The sequence below is a fragment of the Nycticebus coucang genome, chromosome 23 (assembly GCF_027406575.1).
Source record: "Nycticebus coucang isolate mNycCou1 chromosome 23, mNycCou1.pri, whole genome shotgun sequence".
In the NCBI taxonomy this organism is placed as follows: Eukaryota; Metazoa; Chordata; class Mammalia; order Primates; family Lorisidae; genus Nycticebus; species Nycticebus coucang.
This window is the reverse complement of record NC_069802.1, coordinates 30,510,209-30,532,071: the sequence shown is the minus strand read 5'-3', so window position 1 is coordinate 30,532,071 and position 21,863 is coordinate 30,510,209.

Sequence of the window (21,863 nt, the reverse complement as noted above, 5' to 3'; positions counted from 1 at the left end):
ACACAATAAGCTGTCTCTCTGCTCCTGTACTTGGTAACTTACAGGTATTAAAATGCATCTTTCTCCCTCCACCTCCTTTTTTTAGAAAAAAGAGATTCACCAGGATTTCATGTTCTTCCATGCTAGGAATTCTTGGCTTTTGTTTGTTCATGTGTTTTAAATGAGGGTGGTTTTGTGTATGTGGCAAGTATCTTAGATTTTAGAAGATAGGGTCCCCACAGGCAATAGTTTAACTATGTTGGAGATGGATGAGGCTGGGACTAAGGAATCCCTGGAGACAAGAGTATCTTAAGCTTTGTAGGAAAGGTTCTGGTTTGCTGAGCCCAGGAAGACAAGGAGGTAACAAGATTCTTACTGGGTAGTCCCATGTTCCCCGCTGGTATCAATACCCCAAAGTGTCAGAACATCATCTGCGGATGGCTGTGGGGCAGCTTTGAGATTGAACCCTTAGTAGTGTATGTTGGATCTAGCTTGGTCTAGAGTGGGTTGATGTGTCAGATCAATCACCCAACTGAATATGCTAACAAGGTTTAGTGAGGAAATAGTAGGGAACCAGAGACGCTTAATCTTTAGACTGGGTAAGCGTCCTGTATCTTGTAAAAAGCCAGGGGAAAAGAGAGGAAGTTGCTCCGACATCAAATGATTAAACTGAACAACTGGACAACCAGAGACCGTACTTTAAGACAAACAAAACTTGTTCTTTATTTCAGAATATTAGGGGAGTACAAGTGTTTTGGTTGTATGAGTTGTTTTGTACCCTATGAGTCAAAGCTGGCAGTGTGCTCATCACCCAGAGAGCATGCATTACACTTGGTAGCTGTGAATTTATACCGCCTCTTTCCCACAACATGCTTGCTTTCCATAGAGTTTTACACTGACTGATTAGTTCCAGTTTGACAGTGTGTACATTTGGTGTTTGCTTTTCCATTTTTATAATGCTTCACTTAGAAGACTGGTCTCCAGTTCCGTCTAGGTTGTTGCAAAATGTATCAGTTCATCATTTTTTTCTTTTATGGATGAGCAGTATTCCATGGTGTACATATGCCACATTTTATTAATCCACTCATTTTTTTTTTCTGAGATGAATCTCCCTCTGTTTCCCCAGAGTACAGTGCCTTGGTGTCAGCCTAGCTCACAGAAACCTCAGATTCCTGGGTTCAAGTATTCCTCCTGCCTTAGCCTCCCAAGTAGCTGGGACTATAGGCACCTAACCACAATGCCTAGCTAACTTTTCTGTTTTTAGTAAAGATGGGGTCTTGCTCTTGCTCAGACTGTCTTGAAGTCCTGAGTTCAAGCAATCTTCCTGCTTTGGCCTCTGAGAGTGCTGGGATTACAGGCATGAGGCACCACACCCAGCCTCCCTCATGTATTGATGGACACTTTGGTCGATACCACATCTTTATGATGGTAAGTTGCATGGAATGCCCATTCCAGTGTACCTGTTTTTTTCACATAATAACTTTCTTTTCCCTTGGGCAAATACCTAATAGTGGGATTGCTACATCAAATGGCAGGTCTATTTTAGTTCTTTGAGGTAACTCTATACTCCTTTACCTAGAGGTTGTACTAGTGTGCAGTCCTACCAGTGGTGTATAAGAGCTCTTTTCTCCACACTCACGCCAGCATCTGCTATTATGGGATTCTTTGCTAAAACCCATTCTTACTGGTGTTAGGTGATATTAAATTGTGGTTTCGATTTGCATTTCCCTTGTGATTACAGACACTGAGCGTTTTTCCATACGTCTTTTGGCCATTAGTCTATCTTCTTTTGAAAAGCTTCTGTTCATGTGTTTTGCCCACTTTTTGATGGGGTTGTTTGATTTTTTTCTTGCCGATTTGCATGACTTCTTTATAGATTTTCATTATCAGCTCTATATCCTATGTATAGCATGCATATATTTTCTCTTCTATAAGACAAACAGACAAGAATTTTATTTATAAAAATCGTGAAATATGATCTATCTCGCTTTAAGTTCCACACACATCCATTTCCAATTTCTAGCCTCAAATAAGACCATACATTTTAACATCTAGCAAGTGGCATGTAGAGACATGTTGATTACAGAGCTTTAGTATTTTAGAAATAAAAGCAATCTAAGTGAAATTTCTTCTCTTTGATTTAAAGAAATATAAACTAAGGTCAGGAGGTATTAAGTGCCTTTTACAAAGACATGTAATAGCTTCCAGGGCTCTTTTTGAGACAATAAATAAAATATGAGACAAATATGTCTACCTAGGATTTGATAACTCTGGTTAGAATTGTTTCATCAGATGGCAATTTGGATTATTCCACCATGATGTCATTTATACCGAGTATGTGGCAGACATTAAGCTTTAGCTATCAACACTGACTATTGAAATAACCAACTGATTAGATTGTCAGAGTTTGTGGGTTCTGCACAATCTTATTCCCATTTAATCTACCATAAGAATTCTTATTTTATTTTTATTTATTTACTTTTTGAGACAGAGCCTCAAGCTGTCTCCCTGGGTAGAGTGCCAGGGTGTCACAACTCCCAGCAACCTCCAGCTCCTGGGTTTAAGAAATTCTTTTGCCTCAGCCTCCCAAGTAGCTGGGACCACAGGCGCCCACCACAACGCCCGGCTATTTTTTGGTTGTAGTTATAATTGTTGTTTGGCAGGCCCGGGCCAGATTCGAACCCACCAGCTCTGGTGTTTGTGGTTGGTGCACTACCTGCTTGAGCTACAGGCACAGAGCTAGAATCTCTATTTTAATACATAAAAATTCAATTCAGTTAGTTTTCTGATTATTGTTAGCTCCTGGAGGAGTTTATACAGTTTGCAAGATTTGTAAGTATACTTGTGTCTCATTTAAAACTTACCAAAAGCTTACTAAAATGTAAGTTATAGGATGAAAAAACTTGTGAATAATACAGCTAGAATGAAAAGCCAAAACTAAAATAACTGGGAAATAGAATCAAAATATGCAAATATCTCGCCAAGTTGAAGTGAAAGCTATTTACCAGCTAAAGAAATGTAGAATACTTGATAAAAATACATTTAGATTAAATAAATTTATTCTTCAAATTTAGGATATGGGAAAGGTATCTCAATGACAATTCAGAAAAAATAGCCTTGGTTTGATTTGATTGAAACTCAATATATACTTACTATAAGGCAAATAGTCAGTTGCAAACTTGTACAAAATCATTTTATTTAATAATAGTGATACTATGACTTTTAAATATGTTATCAAATTTTAAAATGAGACACACAGAGAAGAAAAAATGAATCTGGACTTAGCTATATTTTAAAATTTTTATTCATAAAAATGTGCCAGGGATATTAAAGTTCAGAGGAGTACTAAATGCTGCATCTTAAATAACCAAGATAAAAGTTAGTTATTTTGAATCAGTAGTTATTTGAGTAGGAAAATAGGGTAATGTAAATGCTCTCAGCACAATAAAAAATCTGGTAATTCTACAAAAAAAAGTGGTCCCTCAGTGGCTGACTGTGAGGTTCTGAGTCAAAGCAACCTTCCAATCAAAGAGCAATCAAACTGCTGAGTCCAAGTAAACTTTCCTGAATATCTGCTCTGTGTCCAACATTTCAGCACAAGGGCAATATATTGATAGAGGTAATCAGGAAAGGGGGCTAGAACATGGCAGATATACTAAGGTTGCTTAGCCAATAAGTACACAAACTATTTTGTGGACACATCCAATTAAAGTCCCTTTTTATTATACCCTGCCTGTTAACAGCAGGCTCCATGAGAAAGGGAACTAAATCTTTGTATTTTCCCAAGAACAATGTGTAGTTCACTGTGCAAAGTGAAGGTATTACAAATAAATGTTTCAAAGCAGGATGAGGTTTTGATTTATAGTATGTATGGTATTAGTTTTATTGATGACTGTGACCCAGAGAGGTAGTCCTGAAAGACATTATTACCAATATTTTTAAAATAAGAAAGTCAGGGGTCAGAGAGGTAAGGTGCTTTGCAAACATCATGAAAGTATTACTACAAATTGGAGACAGGATCCTGTTTTCAGACTCCAGGTTTTCTTTAAGATTTTCATCAGAGCTGGAACAACAACAACAAAAGAAAAACCCAAATTATGGTAGTTAATTTATTCAGGTGGTGGTGTTAATTTATTTTGGAATTGCTTACTCTGGTTCAGATAGATTAAAAGGTTTCCAAACCGTCCTGCTCAATGATGTGTGCTCCCAGCACAGAACCATAGGAACAGTATGGGGTAGGTAAAATCATCTCCTGTACTCTTGGGAAAATTCCTTGAACTTCAGTTTTCTTAAATCTAGAATGAAGACAGTGATGTTAAGTTTTAAAGTCTCCAATTACAATGTCTAGTAATTTCAGATTCACCTTAGTTGCACTTCCTGTTTCTTGAATTAATTTAGACAAGTAAACTACACTGAAAACTGAAATTTTCTTCAAATTAGTTCGTTAGCATTGGTCTAGCAAAATAGCTGTACTTGTAAATAGTTCTGCTACACTCCAAGTCCAGTCCAAATTGCTCTGTCTGCAGTAACAGGCCCACAACAGTTCTTTGTAGTTTTACTTTTTCAATTTTATTTTTTTTTTATTAAAGCATAACTGTGTACAAGGATGCATTTATGGGGTTCCGTGTGCTGATTTGATATACAATATGAAATGCTTACATCAAACTGATTAACACATCCATCACCTCACTTACTTATTTGTTGTGGTAAGACAGTTTACGCTTTTCTTAATAGTTCTGAAATGTACCATTGCATTTTACACCTTAGGTGAGGTCTCCGCAAACACCTCACCTCCTCCCGCCTCCCACCACCCCTCCCTTCCCTCTCCTCTTCCCTTCTACTTTCTGGACTATATTTATGTTTTACTATTCATATGAATGTGTAGGTGATTATATATTGATTTCACAGTAGCATTGAGTACATTGGATACTTTTCCCCCCCATTCTTGAGATACTTTACTAAGAAGAATATGATCCAGCTCCATCCAGGTAAACATAAAAGAAGTGAAGTCTTCATCTTTTTATGGCTGCATAGTATTCCATGGTGTACATATACCACAATTTGTTAATCCATTCATGGGTTTATGGGTACTTGGGCTGTTTCCATGTCTTGGCAATTATTGATTGGGTTGCAATAAACATTCTGGTGTAAATCTCCTTGTTGTAAAATGATTTTTGATCATTTTAATCTTTGTAATCATACTTTCTTCAACCTATCATCAGTCTCACGTATCCTATGTCCAAAAGACCTTGAGAGGACTATCATGTGTGACTTTTGCTGACTGGATTAGATTAGCAACACACTGAACGCAATAAACTGACTGGAGTGTAGAGAATGTGAATGCATCAGGGTGATTGAGACAAATCAGTGAAACTACTAAAGACGTGATGATTTAAAGGCAATGTCATTGGGGGAGAAGGAGATAAATGGCGTGGGTATTTTATTTAACTCAAGTAATAAGATTTTCTAAGTATGCAGTGTTGAATATTGAACATTTCTTATAGTTAGGTTATTTTTAAGAAAAAAATCATTTTTCCATGAATAATTGGCAAAATGGGAGACATCTGGTTTACTTAGTATCACTAGGGAAGCATTTATTGTGCATTTTTTTCTGTGCCCAGCATAGTGTCCATAATTGACCATTATTAGTAATAGAGACCACGAAATATGACCCATGGATTATGGTTGTCAAAGAAATATACTGAAACAGTTTAGTGGTTTTCTGGAGGTGTTTCAGGATTCTTTCCTTCATTCACTTCATCTACTCTGAGGTGTTATATGATATGGTGGTAACACAAGTTTAAACAAAGTGATCTTGGCCTCCAGTTTGTACAAAGTTGAGGATGAACAGAGAAACACACAGACTTTCTGGAATAGTGATGTTAACAGTTATTCCTTTTTGTTGTTGTTGTTTTTATTTTTTGAGACAGAGTCTCACTATGTCATCCTGAGTAGAGTGCTGTGGCATCACAGTTCACAGCAACCTCAAACTCTTGGGCTTAAGCACTTCTCTTGCCTAGCCTCCCAAGTAGGTGGGGCTATAGGCGCCCCACATAATCCCCAGCACAATGCCCAGTTATTTTTTGATTGCAGTTGTCATTGTTGTTTAGCAGGCCTGGGCCGAGTTCGAATCCACCAGCTTTGGTATATGTGGCCGGTGCCCTATTCACTGAGCTACGGGCGCCAAGCCTTAACAGTCAGTCTTAAGTTTGAGGGATGTCCAATGAGCTACATGGGTCCAGTAAGGAGCCACGATTAAATCTTCTGAGATAGACTTTAAAGGAGAGAATATTTGAATTAGGTGTTGCAGGATACATTTGAGTTAGTCATAGGTGATTTGAGAGTGGAGAGACACACTTCAGGTAGGGAGAACCATATTTCAGAGCCACCATAACTAGCATTCAGGATATGAGGACAATTAATGACAATTAAGGTTATGGGGGGGAGGAAAAGCAGAAAGAGGGACGGAGGGAGGGGGGTGGGGCCTTGGTGTGTGTCACACTTTATGGGGGCAAGACATGATTGCAAGAGGGACTTTGCCTAACAAATGCAATCAGTGTAACCTGGCTTATTGTACCCTCAATGAATCCCCAACAATAAAAAAAAAAAAAAAGAGTGCACTCTAGAATGACCCTACATCCTGGATAAAATCATTGTTTTAGGGGATGAATGTCTAATCATAAATTGTTTCTGATTTAACCACTTATTTTCTTGGGAAATTTTATTCATCATTCAAGAGTTAGCTTGCATTATTTTCTTTTTAATTTTTTTATTTCTTTTTTTTTTTTTTTATAGAGACAGAGTCTCACTTTATCACCCTTAGTAGAGTACAGTGGCATCACAGCTCACAGCAACCTCCAACTCCTGGGCTTAGGCGATTCTCTTGCTTCAGCTTCCTGAGTACCTGGGACCGCAGGCACCTGCCACAACGTCCGGCTATTTTCATGTTGCAGTTTGGCCGGGGCTGGGTTTGAACCCGCCAGCCTCGGTACATGGGGCCGGCACCCTATCCACTGAGCCACAGGCGCCGCCCTTTACTTCTTAATATTAAGGTGATACAATTTTTATGTTACATGGGTAACTTTTATATTGCTGTAGTAAGGGCTGTAAGTGTGCCCCTCGCGTGATAGTGCTCATCGAACCTATAAGGTGTTTTTTTTCTGTCCTCATCCCTCTCCTGTGTTCTTTATTTCCAAGAATTCTCACTTCTTTCTTTGTCCACGTGTGCTCTTGTTAGTTCATGATTATAGAGAGTACACATGCTGTTTGTTTTTCCATTTTTGAGATACTTCACTTAGGATAATGTTCTCTAGTTCCATTGTTGCAAAAGATATTAATTCATTTCTTTTTATGGCTGAATACTACCGCATTACTATCAGCTGAAGAGATTCCAGATTCTTCTCCCCAGACTGGATTGGGGATTCCTTCTTTGTGCTCTGTTGAGCGCTGTGCGCATATTTCTATCACAGGAGGAAAAGAGAGGAGCAGGGAGGGTGATCCTGTGCACTTGACAGCACTTGTCACTTTTAATAGGCATAAGAAAAATACTGGTGCACATTGCCCCACTAGGCTGTCTCCTATGGAAGGTTCCTATCAAAGTGCTTGTCACATAACAGGTGTCTCGTAAAGATTGAATGAGTTAAATAATAAATGAAAAGAACATGGAAATTTTCCATTTTTTTCATTTTGCGGTAATAGTTAATACTCAAACAATTGTTCCCTGTTGTCTGGAAAATTGAAGACAACCTGCTCAGCTCAGCACCCCCATAGTGCTAACATCTCGACCTACCCCACATTCCCATCCCTGCCCCACTGATCTTACCGAGGGACCTTGTGCTCCACCCGAGCTAGATGCTTTCTGAACCTGCCCTAGATGTGCCATAGCTTCCACTTTCCTTTGTATCTATCTTTTTCTTATATCCATTATATTATGAATATTTAGTAAATACTCATTAAAATTTGAAAGGCACCAATTTAGTCTCTAATCCTTCTGAGACACTGTATGATCACTTTGGTTGCCTGTTTTGTTATAATGAAATACTTACTCCTTGATATAAGGTCTATAGTCTTTTCCAACTCTAAATTACCTCCTGTAGCCTTAGCTAAAACAATCTTCGATAAGGGCTCCTTGTGATTTAATTTTGTGTGTAGCTTATATCACTACCTAGTGGCTCAGAAAATAGACCAGTACCTGGCACAGAGCACGTGCTCGGAATATATTTGCTGAATTAATAAATGAATGGATAATTAAGTGATTCCCTGCTTATATCTCACCTTCCTCTGAAGTCCCTGAGTTAGGTCTTTGTCTAACACCCCTTTGTGTCTCTGTTTTCCTGAACTCCAAACTGAGCACATTGCATGTCTTCCAGAGATACCTATCGTATGGAGATCACATAGGTAATGCTTAACTCCATGTTTCCTATTTAAATCTATAGCAACCACAGCTCAGAGGGAAAGCAAGACTTGCTCACTGCTATATTAAAACCATGGTCTAAATAGAATTATAACAACCAGTAGTGTGTTCTTCAATAATTTTATGTAACATGTACAAAATGTTTAATTAATTTATGACACCATTTTGTGGTGTTGGGAAGACAGACATACTATGACATATTATCTATAGAGAAATTAGCATGCATTGGACACTCATTTATATATGTGCATTTAATAATAAGATCAATGACTTCACTAAGTTGAATTAGAGCAAAATTGGACTCTAAGAAGCAATTCCTAGAAGTTTCTACTTTGTGGGAGGAAATGAATACACACGGCGTGCCACCTCGCAAATGTCGCCTTTCCAGAACTGTTTCACACTATTCTCGTAAACGTGCCTTAAAATTCATACAGACTATATGACCTTTTGTTCTCTGAGGTCACCATAATACCTCCACGTCTTTGCTGATGCCAGGACTCACCAGGAATGCTGTATCTTCACCCACTTTCACCTTCAAACGCCCTTCGGGTCCTGCAGAGCGCCATTCAGGTGCCCCCTCCTCTGGGGGGCTTTCCTTTACCTGCTGATTGCAACCTCTTTGAATCCAGTAAACTGCGTGGCCTTCAGTCTTGTTTCACATATTAGATCTCTCCATTTTAGTAAGGCCATTGTGCCCAGGTCTCATTCCCCACATTAGATGACAAGACTCACCTTTGCTTCCTGGGAGGGTGCCCTGAATACAAATGACATCCAAATTCTGTCCACACATTCTGTTCTGCTGTCCTGAGACAGACCACTCTGTCTCCCTTCCGGCTGACTATTGTGTTTAAGCGAGGGGTGGAGGCACTGAATGGCTAGGGTGTTCACGTGTTAGTATTGATTTAACCCAAACCCTTCTTCCTACTGACGATGATGACTCTATTATCGGTTATTGGTGGTCAGCGCCACTGTGGCTTGAGGGAGGCACGGACCTTGACTCTGTCATCTGCTCCTCGCGCACCCTTGCTCCTCCACACCTGTGATGGTTTCCAGGTGGAACACAGGCGGCAGTCTCATTTGAGGCATATTCCCGGACACACGTTCGTAACTGGGAAGCTCTCTCTCGGACAGGACGGCATGACAGCCTGAGTATCACACTCTGAGGAGCTTTACCTCTCAAGCAAACCTGCCCAAAAGTTCTTTAAAAAAAAGCTTATTGAGTGTTATTTCTTACTGTGGCCAAACTTTTTTTTTTTTTTTAGATTAGCTCCCACATCCTTCAAATATCCTATAGACTAGCATAAAAGTGTGTTTTCAGAAGGAAAAGATAGCATAACAGTATTTATTCCTGGGAAGGAAATGTCTATTAAAATTATAGTCACATTTTAGCCTTATGAATAAACATGCTTATGTCACTACTCCGTAAAAGAAATGAAAACCCCGTCATCCCCTTTTTGTTCAATATCTGTGTCCTCTCTTTATTATGTTGTTTTGCCAAATATTTTTTTCATTTTAGCTCAGTCTTGTGATCGCCTACCCTTTTCTCTTTTAAACAGTCTCTTGGGTTTTTCTTCTATGTGTTCTTTTGAGCCATAGAAAAACCTTAACTAGGTATACGTTTACATGGTCCATCAAGACAAATCCATAAGCGCAGGGAAAGCACGCTGCCGTGGGGTGCAGTGTGCAGACACAGGCACCCAGGTCCACAGATCTCCAGAAGCAAAATTCGCTGGGGAGCTTTCTGTGACTGTAGCTTAGCTAGCAAATCTTTACGTAGCACGGGGACCCTGTGAGCTGTGATTACTGACCTCATCCACATCCTTAGTAAGGAGAAACTACTAGTTCACATAGGCTTCCTCTCACCAGCAGTGACTGAACACACTTCCCCCAAGCCCCAGCCCCCTACTGCATCAGGAAGGAAGCTGTTGACTTCCTGATTATGCAGGTATGTGTTTCCCATGGCAGCTGGCTGAGATCTCCCTGGCAGCTTGTCTCCCCTTGGCATGCATGCTGTCACCCAAAGGCACTTTTAAGCCTTCCTCTGCTATACATCTTTTGCAGCTCTGTGCTAGAAACAAATCCTGGAGAGGAAAAGAGACAGTGAAATGGGGCTGAACTAGAGCGCCACAAAGGAATAGAAGTGGAGGAACAGGAAGAAGGCGAGCAGCAGCCTCCCTTTCTTGTCAGGCCCTGATTTAGTATGGTTCTACAAAGACGTTAAAGGGCATGCACAGATTTGCAGAAGAAAACCAACATTTACCAAGACCTTGATGTAAACTGCTAACTATACTGCACGCCTACTCTCACCTGGACACTGCACCAAATATTCAAACTCTATCAACTCATTAAAGGCTAACAACGCATTATATTGATGGGCACTATTATTTTCCTTATTTTACCCAGGTTGTGTACAAAGTTATACCACCTCTTTAGTGAAGACAGGGCTTGGATTGTACTTGCAACAGCTGCAGCTCTCTTATACCCATAGCAAGAGTTTATTCAATGTCCTGGTAAGTCTGAAATAGGAATTATACCTTATTTTTTAGATAAAGACTTAGGATTTCTGTTTATCCCCATATATGTACATACAAATATACTAGCCCTTCAAAATACCTGGGAGTATCCTTCTACAACCAATAAAATGAGATCCTCAAAACTGGGTGAGCTTGTTCAAATTCAGACTGCTGGTGGGAGGATGAAAAAGTGTTCAAGTACAAACATGTCCAGCTCCAGACTTGTCTCACCTTCCAAAGCAAATTTGAATTGATTCCCAAGAGTAGCTTACACAAAAGAGAACAGAAAGTGTCATTCAGATAGGATATTTCTGGGTGATACTTTTGCTAAGTGTTACGCATTTGCAGTAGTTCTAACCTGAAGTGGTCCTATTTGTAGAGTACTCCTAAAGTTATCGTGAGATCCTAGCCGAGAGGTAAGTGTCATATATGACAAAAGAGCGAATGAATGGTAAGCTCTACAAATGACAACCTATTCCATTACAAAAATAGGAAAATACACTTTCTTCATTTTACTGGTCATTAAGATACTGCATTTAAGGAACCGGATCCTTGAGTTTTAAAGTCTTACTCTGGATACTGGCTGTCTATGGTTACTGATACGAGGAAACTAACCAAATAACTACTGGAAGAAATAATACTGTTTGGAGCTGTGCCAATGTGAGAGAGAAGGGGAAGAAGGGACTTAGGGCACCCCTAGTGAATGAGCAGGAAATTCTTCTAAAAGTCAGATACTCAAGTTAGCGTATGGTTGTGTTATTAGGGCATTTGGTATAGAGTTAATGAGGCCTGTTTCTTTTTATTTCAATCTTTTTGAATCACTATATCCTGTCCTACAGTCAAATTGTATACTACTGAAATTTGACTCCATCTTACCATCCCAACAGGATAACTCCTTGTTTTTATATCTTAGTGAGCAAATCAAATGCAATATTTTAAAGGAGTTATTTGCAGAATTCTTTAGGAAAGGTTCGGTTACTCTGTCCTCCGTTCATTTATATTCACATCAGTAACATAGCAATGACACTCTGCATGTTCTTGGATTTTCCCCAAAACTTTGCTTCCTACTTAGTGATGAAATTCTTGAGTGAAACACTACAGCATAACAATTTCTTCTTTTCAAAACTTTTTAGCTTTGTTCAAAGTAACTTGGTAGTAAACAATAATTAATTAGGCACAGAATATTTTATATTGTGAAAGTATTGAGCAATTTGTTGGTTACAGCGTCTAAGGGATGGCAATTTACAGGAGGGGAGGAGTACATGTGCTTGACTGTGGGGTCTACACTATACTCCTGGCGACCAGCCTTTGATGGAATGAGTCTGCGTGCTCCTTGGGCATCTGTATGGTTAATCTGAATGACATCAGGGCATCAGAAGGAGGGAGATAGATGAAGTCAGGGAGTTTATTAGCCTTGTTTCCTTCTTGTTGGGCCGCCAGAGTTGGATGTATCCCTGTATCAGAGGCCATAGTTCTGTTTACTGAACCCCCTCATGACATTCTCTACATAAATTCTATAACCACCTGCCATTGTTCCTTCCAATCCAAAGGCATGGGACTCACTCTGTTGTCATGAGCCCCAGGGCACTGTGCCAGCCCAAGTTCTATTTTGTTTTTTTTTTTTGAGACTGTGTCTTATCATGTCACCCTCAGTAGAGTGCCATGGTGTCACAGCTCACAGCAACCTCAAACTCTTGGGCTTAAGTGATTCTCTTGCCTCAGCCTCCCAAGTAGCTGGGATTATAGGCGCCCACCACAATACCTGGCTATTTTTTTTTGTTGTTGTTGTTGCTGTTGTCATTGCTGTTTAGCAACCCCAGACCAGGTTTGAACCTGCCTGCCTCAGTGTATGTGGTTGGTGTCTTAACCGCTGAGCTATGGGTGTCGAACCCAGCTTCTATTCTTTAACTCACCAACTTGCTTGTCTTGCTTGTATACCCATCATTCTTTTATTATGTCATCCTCAGTTATCTGGTTTGAGAATGATATTTTTTCCTGACAACGATGATACTGAAAGTTTCACACATAACGCTTGACAATTATTTACAAAGTGCTCCCTGGATGGCAAACGTCTTAAAGTAATGCCAAAATGTAATAAGCAAAAGCTATATTTTCATAAATTAAAGGTGATATTTGAAAAAGCCAGGTCCTTAATTTGTGGCTTTTTCTACATGGATCCCAAATAATATAACTTTGATTTATTTATCCCTGTATTATACGATTATGATTTGATTTTTCACTGTATTGGGCAATGAACTAAGTGTGGTTATATAAAATCCTCAGTAACAGGAAATGAAAAATCTGAAGAGTGGTAGAAGGGAAAGCCAAAATGTACCACCACCATCATTCCTAAGTTCAGGTTTATATTTTTAAGAACTATTTATAGTCTCAATATCTAATTACTCAGTGTAAGCAAATATTGAGGCAAAGATGATTGCTCTCTAAAATTCTGATTTAATTTTATGGAATTTGCACAAGTCATTTCTAATTCTTTTTTTTTCCCCCCTCCAAATGTCTTTTCTGAATACTTTCCAGTGTGATATAAGTACAAATGGAAATATCCAGGTGAGAAAGTCCTTATGAATCTGTATAAATTTTCATTAGGAGAGCAAGTAAGATATTTGGGTTATAAATGGGTGGAAAATACTATTTTAAAAATGTGAGGAAAAATCTTAAATAGAAAAGGAAACCATGTGTTATATGGTAATAAATATTAGCAGCCTTTGAAACATATTGGATTATTCTTTCTTCAAACCAAGGTGAAAACATTTCACTAAAGGTGAAATAGACTGTGAATTCACTTTTGTGCCAGTGGGATTTGCTTTATTCGGCTAAAAAATAAAAATATTTTGCTATTGGTGGTATTTCTCTTCCTTCTGGTTCTATATACTTTGTGAGCCCCTTTTTTGGCAAAAAACATTTAAAAATATATTCTATTTTAATTTATATGTAGGATTTGGGAAAGGATTTCTTATTTAGGTTATAAATAATAAAGTTAAATACTAATTAAGAAATTTACATTATTTTCAATTTTTTAAATTTCTGATAGAAAGTACATTCCTTTGCCATTACATGCTCAGAATTGAGTCTATATTCTTTTTTTCTTTCTTTTTTTTTAATTTTTTTCTTTTTTTTTTTTTATTGTTGGGGATTCATTGAGGGTACAATAAGCCAGGTTACACTGATTGCATTTGTTAGGTAAAGTCCCTCTTGCAATCATGTCTTGCCCCCAGAAAGTGTGGCACACACCAAGGCCCCACCCCCTCCCTCCTTCCCTCTCTCTGCTTTTCCTCCCCCCCACCCCATGACCTTAATTATCATTAATTGTCCTCATATCAAAATTGAGTACATAGGATTCATGCTTCTCCATTCTTGTGATGCTTTACTAAGAATAATGTCTTCCACTTCCATCCAGGTTAATACGAAGGATGTAAAGTCTCCATTTTTTTTAATGGCTGAATAGTATTCCATGGTATACATAACCACAGCTTGTTAATCCATTCCTGGGTTGGTGGGCATTTAGACTGTTTCCACATTTTGGCGATTGTAAATTGAGCTGCAATAAACAGTCTAGTACAAGTGTCCTTATGATAAAAGGATTTTTTTCCTTCTGGGTAGATGCCCAGTAATGGGATTGCAGGATCAAATGGGAGGTCTAGCTTGAGTGCTTTGAGGTTTCTCCATACTTTCTTCCAGAAAGGTTGTACTAGTTTGCAGTCCCACCGGCAGTGTAAAAGTGTTCCCTTCTCTCCACATCCACGCCAGCATCTGCAGTTTTGAGATTTTGTAATGTGGGCCATTCTCACTGGGTTAGATGGTATCTCGGGGTGGTTTAGATTTGCATTTCTCTAATATATACGGATGATGAACATTTTTTCATATGTTAGCCATTCATCTGTCTTCTTTAGAGAAGGTTCTATTCATGTCTCTTGCCCATTGATATATGGGATTGTTGGCTTTTTTCATGTGGATTAATTTGAGTTCTCTATAGATCCTAGTTATCAAGCTTTTGTCTGATTGAAAATATGCAAATATCCTTTCCCATTGTGTAGGTTGTCTCTTTGCTTTGGTTGTTGTCTCCTTGGCTGTGCAGAAGCTTTTCAGTTTAATGAAGTCCCAATTGTTTATTTGTGTTGTTGCAATTGCCATGGCAGTCTTCTTCATGAAGTCTTTTCCCAGGCCAATATCTTCCAGTGTTTTTCCTATGCTTTCTTTGAGGATTTTTATTGTTTCATGCCTTAAATTTAAGTCCTTTATCCATCTTGAATCAATTTTTGTGAGTGGGGAAAGGTGTGGGTCCAGTTTCAGTCTTTTACATGTGGATATCCAGTTCTCCCAACACCATTTATTGAATAGGGAGTCTTTCCCCCAAGGTATGTTCTTGTTTGGTTGATCGAAGATTAGGTGGTTGTAAGATGTTAGTTTCATTTCTTGGTTTTCAATTCGATTCCAAATGTCTATGTCTCTATTTTTGTGTCATTAACATGCTGTCTTGACCACTATGGCTTTGTAGTACAGACTAAAGTCTGGTATGCTGATGCCCCCAGCTTTATTTTTATTACTAAGAACTGCCTTAGCTATACAGGTTTTTTTCTGGTTCCATACAAAATGCAGAATCATTTTTTCCAAATCTTGAAAGTACTATGTTGGTATTTTGATAGGAATAGCATTGAATAGGTAGATTGCTTTGGGAAGTACAGACATTGTAACAATGTTGATTCTGCCCATCCATGAACATGGTGTTTTCTTCCATTTGTTAAAATCCTCTGCTATTTCCTTTCTGAGGATTTCATAACTTTCTTTATAGAGGTCCTTCACCTCCTTCGTTAGGTATATTCCTAGGTATTTCATTTTCTTTGAAACTATGGTGAAGGGAGTTGTGTCCTTAATTAGCTTCTCCTCTTGACTGTTATTGGTGTATACAAAGGCTACTGACTTGTGGACATTGATTTTATATCCTGAAACATTACTGTATTTTTTGATGACTTCTAGGAGTCTTGCAGTTGAGTCTTTGGGATTCTCTAGGTATAAGATCATGTTGTCAGCAGAGAGGGAGAGTTTGACCTCCTCTGCTCCCATTTGGATTCCCTTTATTTCCTTGTCTTGCCTAATTGTATTGGCTAGAACTTCCAGCACTATGTTGAAAAGTAAAGGTGACAGAGGACAATCTTGTCTGGTTCCAGTTTTAAGAGGAAAAGCTTTCAGTTTTACTCCATTCAGTAAAATATTAGCTGTGGGTTTGTCATAGATAGCTTCAATCAGTTGCCATCTATGTCTATACTCTTCGGTGTTCTAATTAGAAAAGGATTCTGGATTTTATCAAATGCTTTTTCTGCATCTATTGAGAGGATCATATGATCTTTATTTTTGCCTCTGTTAATATGGTGGATAACATTTATGGACTTGCTTATGTTAAACCAGACTTGCATCCCTGAGATGAAACCTACTTGATCATGATGTATGACTTTTTTGATGATAAGCTGTGATCTATTGGCTAGGATTTTGTTGAGAATTTTTGCATCTATATTCATGAGTGAGATTGGTCTGAAATTCTCCTTTTTGTTTGGGTCTTTTCCTGGTTTTGGTATCAGGGTGAGAACATAAAAATCACTAATCATTTATTGTGTAACTAATTTTTAATAGTGTTTGTTTGGAAAATACATTTCAATTATTACTTTATGCCAAGAAATGCCTAAACAAAAATACAGGGAGTAAATACGGTAGACACCCAAGGATCTAGCTACAATGGGTTCAGTATTGATACATGATGCAATAAACACACACAATAAATCACACTAAATCTCAAACATTCTTCCTGGATGTGAATCTTTTCCTTATATTTCATTGATCCCAACAAGTCACATGCCCATTTTTAGCCTCAGAAGCCGCATGGAAGCCCAGCATGTTTGGAGCAATAGAACCAAAATATTTGTTAATGATCCTAATGATTAACACAGTGTTAAATACAAATGTGCAACTCAGAGTATGTTCCACAAAGAAGGTTATGCCCAGGAAGCTCTTAAAATAAGAGAAATAATTTTTTACAGACAGATTTGTTATTTCAAATAACTTTTGTGCCCCAATTTGTCCTACAAGTTCTTTCAACTTATTGTTTTATTAAATAATTTGTGATAATAAACAAGTTTGTGTCTTGGTGGGTGCAGAGGCTCATGCCTGTAATTGTAGCGCTCTGAGAGGCCAAGGTGGGAGGATCATTTGAGATCAGGAGTTGGAGCCCAGCCTGAGCAAAGTGAGACCCTCTCTACGAAAAATAGAAAAGAAAGAAAGAATAAAAGCCCATTATGGTGGCCAGCACCTGTAATCCCAGCTCCTTGGGAGCCTGAGGCAAGGGGATTGCTTGAGCCCAGGAGTTTGAGTCTGCTGTGAGTTGGGCTGACATCACACCACTCTAGCCCAAGGGACAGAAAGACACTGTTTCAAAGAAAAAAAATAGACTATGTCTTTATAATCATTATCCAATTTCTTTACATGTAAAAATTCTTTGCATGTATACATTTCTATGAATATGTAATAACTTAATATTTTTAAAAACCTAACATATTTCACCAGTAGTTAAAAAGTTGTTTATCTCACATCCTTTGTCATATATGCACAGCAATACTGACAACTTTTTAAGTTTGTAAATGTGGTCTGGATTACATTTTGAGAGATTTAGTTTTCCCTTTGTGCCAAATATTTCCCCCTATTTTGTTATTCTGTTATTTTCAAAGCAAAGTATACGCTATGCTATACTTTTTGTTTATCTATTAAAAGCAGGCAAATTATTCAAATTATTTTTCTTTCTTTTTTTTTTTTTTTTTTGTAGAGACAGACTTTCACTTTATTGCCTTCGGTAGAGTACCATGGCGTCACACTGCTCACAGCAACCTCCAACTCCTGGGCCTAGGCGATTCTCTTGCCTCAGCTTCCCAAGGAGCTGGGACCACAGGTACCCACCACAATGCCTGGCTATTTTTTGTTGCAGTTTGGCCCGAGCCAGGCTTGAACCCGCCACCCTTAGTATATGGGGCTGGTGCCCTACTCACTGAGCCACAGGCTCTGCCCTCAAATTATTTTTCGTAGATAACAGAAAATTATGTTTTGCTTTTGTTAAATAGAATTTGAGCTAAGAAAGTTTGGGGTCTTCTTCAAAATTCAAAAATGATGGTGCAAGAGTTACTCAGGGCCTGGGAAATTCAGTTTACCAGTCAATTTTAGAACAGTTGTTATAAATGTTCTGTTAGAAAGTGTTCATCTATGGAAGAAACTGCAACAGGTTTTTAAAAGGGATGATAGTAAGTTTCAGATACAGCATTGGAAGGGTTTTAAAAGACTATAAAATCAAGAGAAAAGAATTTCTAATTTTCCTTTGGAAGATGGTATTAAAGCACAGGAATTTTCGTGAAATAATCATAATTTTTTTTTTTTCATTTTTAGGCTATAGTTTTATCTCTTTTTCCCAGCTACTCAAAAAATGCTGCCAAAATTCTACCAGTCTTGACGAAAGTATAGAGTTGATTTCCATCTTCGATTACGCAGACAGCTTCCTTTTCTTTATGAAACTGCTTCTCCTTTATTGCCTCGTCCCATGCTGGCTCTCATTTCCTTCCTACCTGCTCTTCTCTCTTTACTAGAATTACAATTTCCTGCCTGCATGCCCTGAGTTTTATGTTTTATTTTCAATTTTGTCCTCTGGGTTTATAATGGTTTCCCTCTCATGTGTTTCAATGAGATGTTGCTGGCTTCTCTGTCAAATTCATTGGTTTAAAGAAATCTGAAATTTCAAGGTACTGGGTCCTGCGTACACATAGAATATCCTTGCACAGACCTTGGCATGTTACAGATAAATTTCACTACATTTATGGTATTGATATAGAAATTGAGATTTCAGGAAATTATGATTATAATAAAAATAATGTGAATAGTTAATGTTCTTCTGTATTCTAGGCACTGTGATTTGTGTGTTATAGAAATTATCTCATTTAATCCATAAATAATTCTAAGAGGTAGGTGTTATTATTCTGATCTTATAGAAGAAAATGAAACTCAGATACATTAAATAACTGGCTTCCATAGTCTAGAGTTTTAATTATTACTCTATAAAGTAGTCCCCCAAGTAATATTCATAAAATGATTCAAAGTAGAGTGACTATAATCTTTATGAATATTTATTTCTGCATTGACCCACTGACTTTCATATCAGATCATCCCTCAGAAAGGATGATATTACTGTGGGATGTGGACAATGCCCTGGGTAAATATGGGACTCTAGCCACATACTCCAACAATCTGGGACCATCATTTTTTTTTATTTGCTTTTAGCACATTGAGTTGCATTATAGTCAAATAATTCATAATTAAACAAGTTTACAGAATATTTTTATGTACTATGATTTTCTTTTCTTTCTTTCTTTTTTTTTTTTTAATTGAGACAGAGTCTCACTTTTCACCCTCAGTAGAGTGCTGTGGCGTCACAGGTCACAGCAACCTCCCAACTCTTGGGCTAAAGCGATTCTCTTGCCTCAGCCTCCCAAGTAGCTGGGACCACAGGCACCTGGCTTTTTTTTTTTTTTTTGTAGGCCTGGGCCTGGTTCAAACCCACCAGCCCGGATCATGTGGCTGGTTCCCTAACCACTGAGCTATGGGTGCCCCATGTACTATTATTTTCTAGTAATCTTTGTCATAACATTAGAAGTGACTATAAAATGGTATTTGGAAACTTGAAAACAATGCTGATAATCTCATGGCAAAGAATTTGAGATCATGTTTTCAACTTTTATTATGCAATTTCTTTTCACTTAAAAAGCATATGTGAAATGATAAATCCTTGAGGTGATAGATACCTTATTTATCCTGATTTGATTAATGCACATTGCATGTCTGTATCAAAGCATCACATGTTCCCTATAAATACAGACAACTATTATGTACTCATAATAATTAAAAATAAAACATTTAAGGCCAGGCACAGTGGCTCATGCCTATAATCCCAGCATTTTGGAAGGCCGAGGTGGGCGGATTGCCTGAGCTCACCAGTTCGAAAACAGCCTGAGCTAGAGTGAGACCCCATCTCTAAAAATAGCCTGGTGTTGTGGCAGGTGCCTATAGTCCCAGTTACTTGGGAGGCTGAGGCAAGAGAATTGCTTGAGCCCAAGAGTTAGAGGTTGTTGTGAGCTATGATGCCAGGGCACTCTACCAGGGGCAACAACGTGAGACCCTGTCTCAAAATAAAAATAAACATTTATAATATTTTTCAAAAGGCATATGTGCTTCAATCTATTGGCGTTTTATGTTGCATTGTGGCAGACATGGTCACGTACTTTCACTAGTTTTCCATTTTAAGTGGAGCATATTTTTCCCTGTGCCTTTCCATCAGGCTTTGTTATGTAACTTTTTTTGCTTAATGAAATATTAGTAAACGTTATATGGACTTAAATATCAGGACATGATTCGTCTTGCCCTCTGGCTGTAATCTAATATAAGAATATGACATAAATAATTGCTGTCATCTCCTATAAGAATAGACATGAGTAATTCCTGTTAAGGAAATAATTAGAAAACACACGCCATCAACTTAAACTTAACCCACAATTTAAAGCCAAGTTTATTTGATTGTAAGCCAGAGTTTCAGTTGACCCAGAGAGCCTATAAATATTTGAGATTATTAAGCAGCAAAGCATATATAGATACCAACTGGTAGTCAATGGTATGCTGACCAGAAGATATTTTTGAAAATAGAAACATACTAAATTCATCCCTTCAAGAAAATAAGCAGCCACTTACTAACAATGTTGTCCCTTGTAGGAGCTACAGAACTTGCTGTTATACACTTTTCCAAGCCTACTAAGGAATCTAGTTCATGTAGATCACTCTCACAAACACGGATGCAGAACTTGACTGTATTTTTAAAATTAATTTCACATATTAGTTATTTATGAAACTCTTCATTTTATTCGTGTGCATTCTGTCAGCTCCTGCAGGGTGAACTTACAATTTTGTTCCCTTACAGTCAATAACTTCTTTATAATTTAAACAAGTCATGTCTATAATTAAATTCAAAGTGCCCTATTATCAGATTAATTTCATTGGTGGCATTACTTCTGTTTTTTTTTTAATCTATTGATATTAATGTTTTCTTCTTTTATTCCAACAATGATACTGGAAAATATATATAACATGTAGGTTATGAGTTGTAATTAGAATGTCTGAAATCAAACTTAATTACTTAATCATGTTAAACCTTGAATTCTTATTCCTGTGTGGGGGTCAGTGTTAGTATTTGCCTTTAAAAGTATAGCCAGTGTTACATAAGTCCATATACTTCTTAACACAGTGGTTGGTAGACAGCCAGTTTTCAGAAGGCAGTGCAGAGGCATTCAGAAAAAAGGGCCTGCAGATGTAAGACAGAAGACCCCTCTACACCCTGCACCATCCTTATACACTAACTACCATTCACACTATTCCTCCTGGCTTTAGAACATGTTGCCCCTTCTGCCTATAATAATTTTGGTCATTTTCTCTTTCCTTAGCAGGAAAATTTCTGGTCTTAAGATTTAACTCATATATTACCTCCTCTAAGAAATCTTTTATAATTGACCTAGAATGCATTAATTATTCCATCTTCATTATTCCTATTTTTACTGTAATTATGAAAATGTATGTGAAATACCCATAGACAGTCAGTCATGGACTATTTTAGATTTCCTTGTTTATGTAATACTAATACCTATGATCATGTTCAATAAGTATCAACTGAAGAATGAATGAACTGAGAAATGACTAGGATTGATTTTTCACTTTTTTAGTTAACAAATATTAACATCATGAGAAGACGCCCTACTTTCATGTATTTCCTAACAAATTTAACAAAGAACTGTCGACAGATTTAGCCTTCTTCGTGAGATCTGTGAAGACCATGGAGACCCTTTTAAATATTTGTTCGTAACATGTTGAATTAT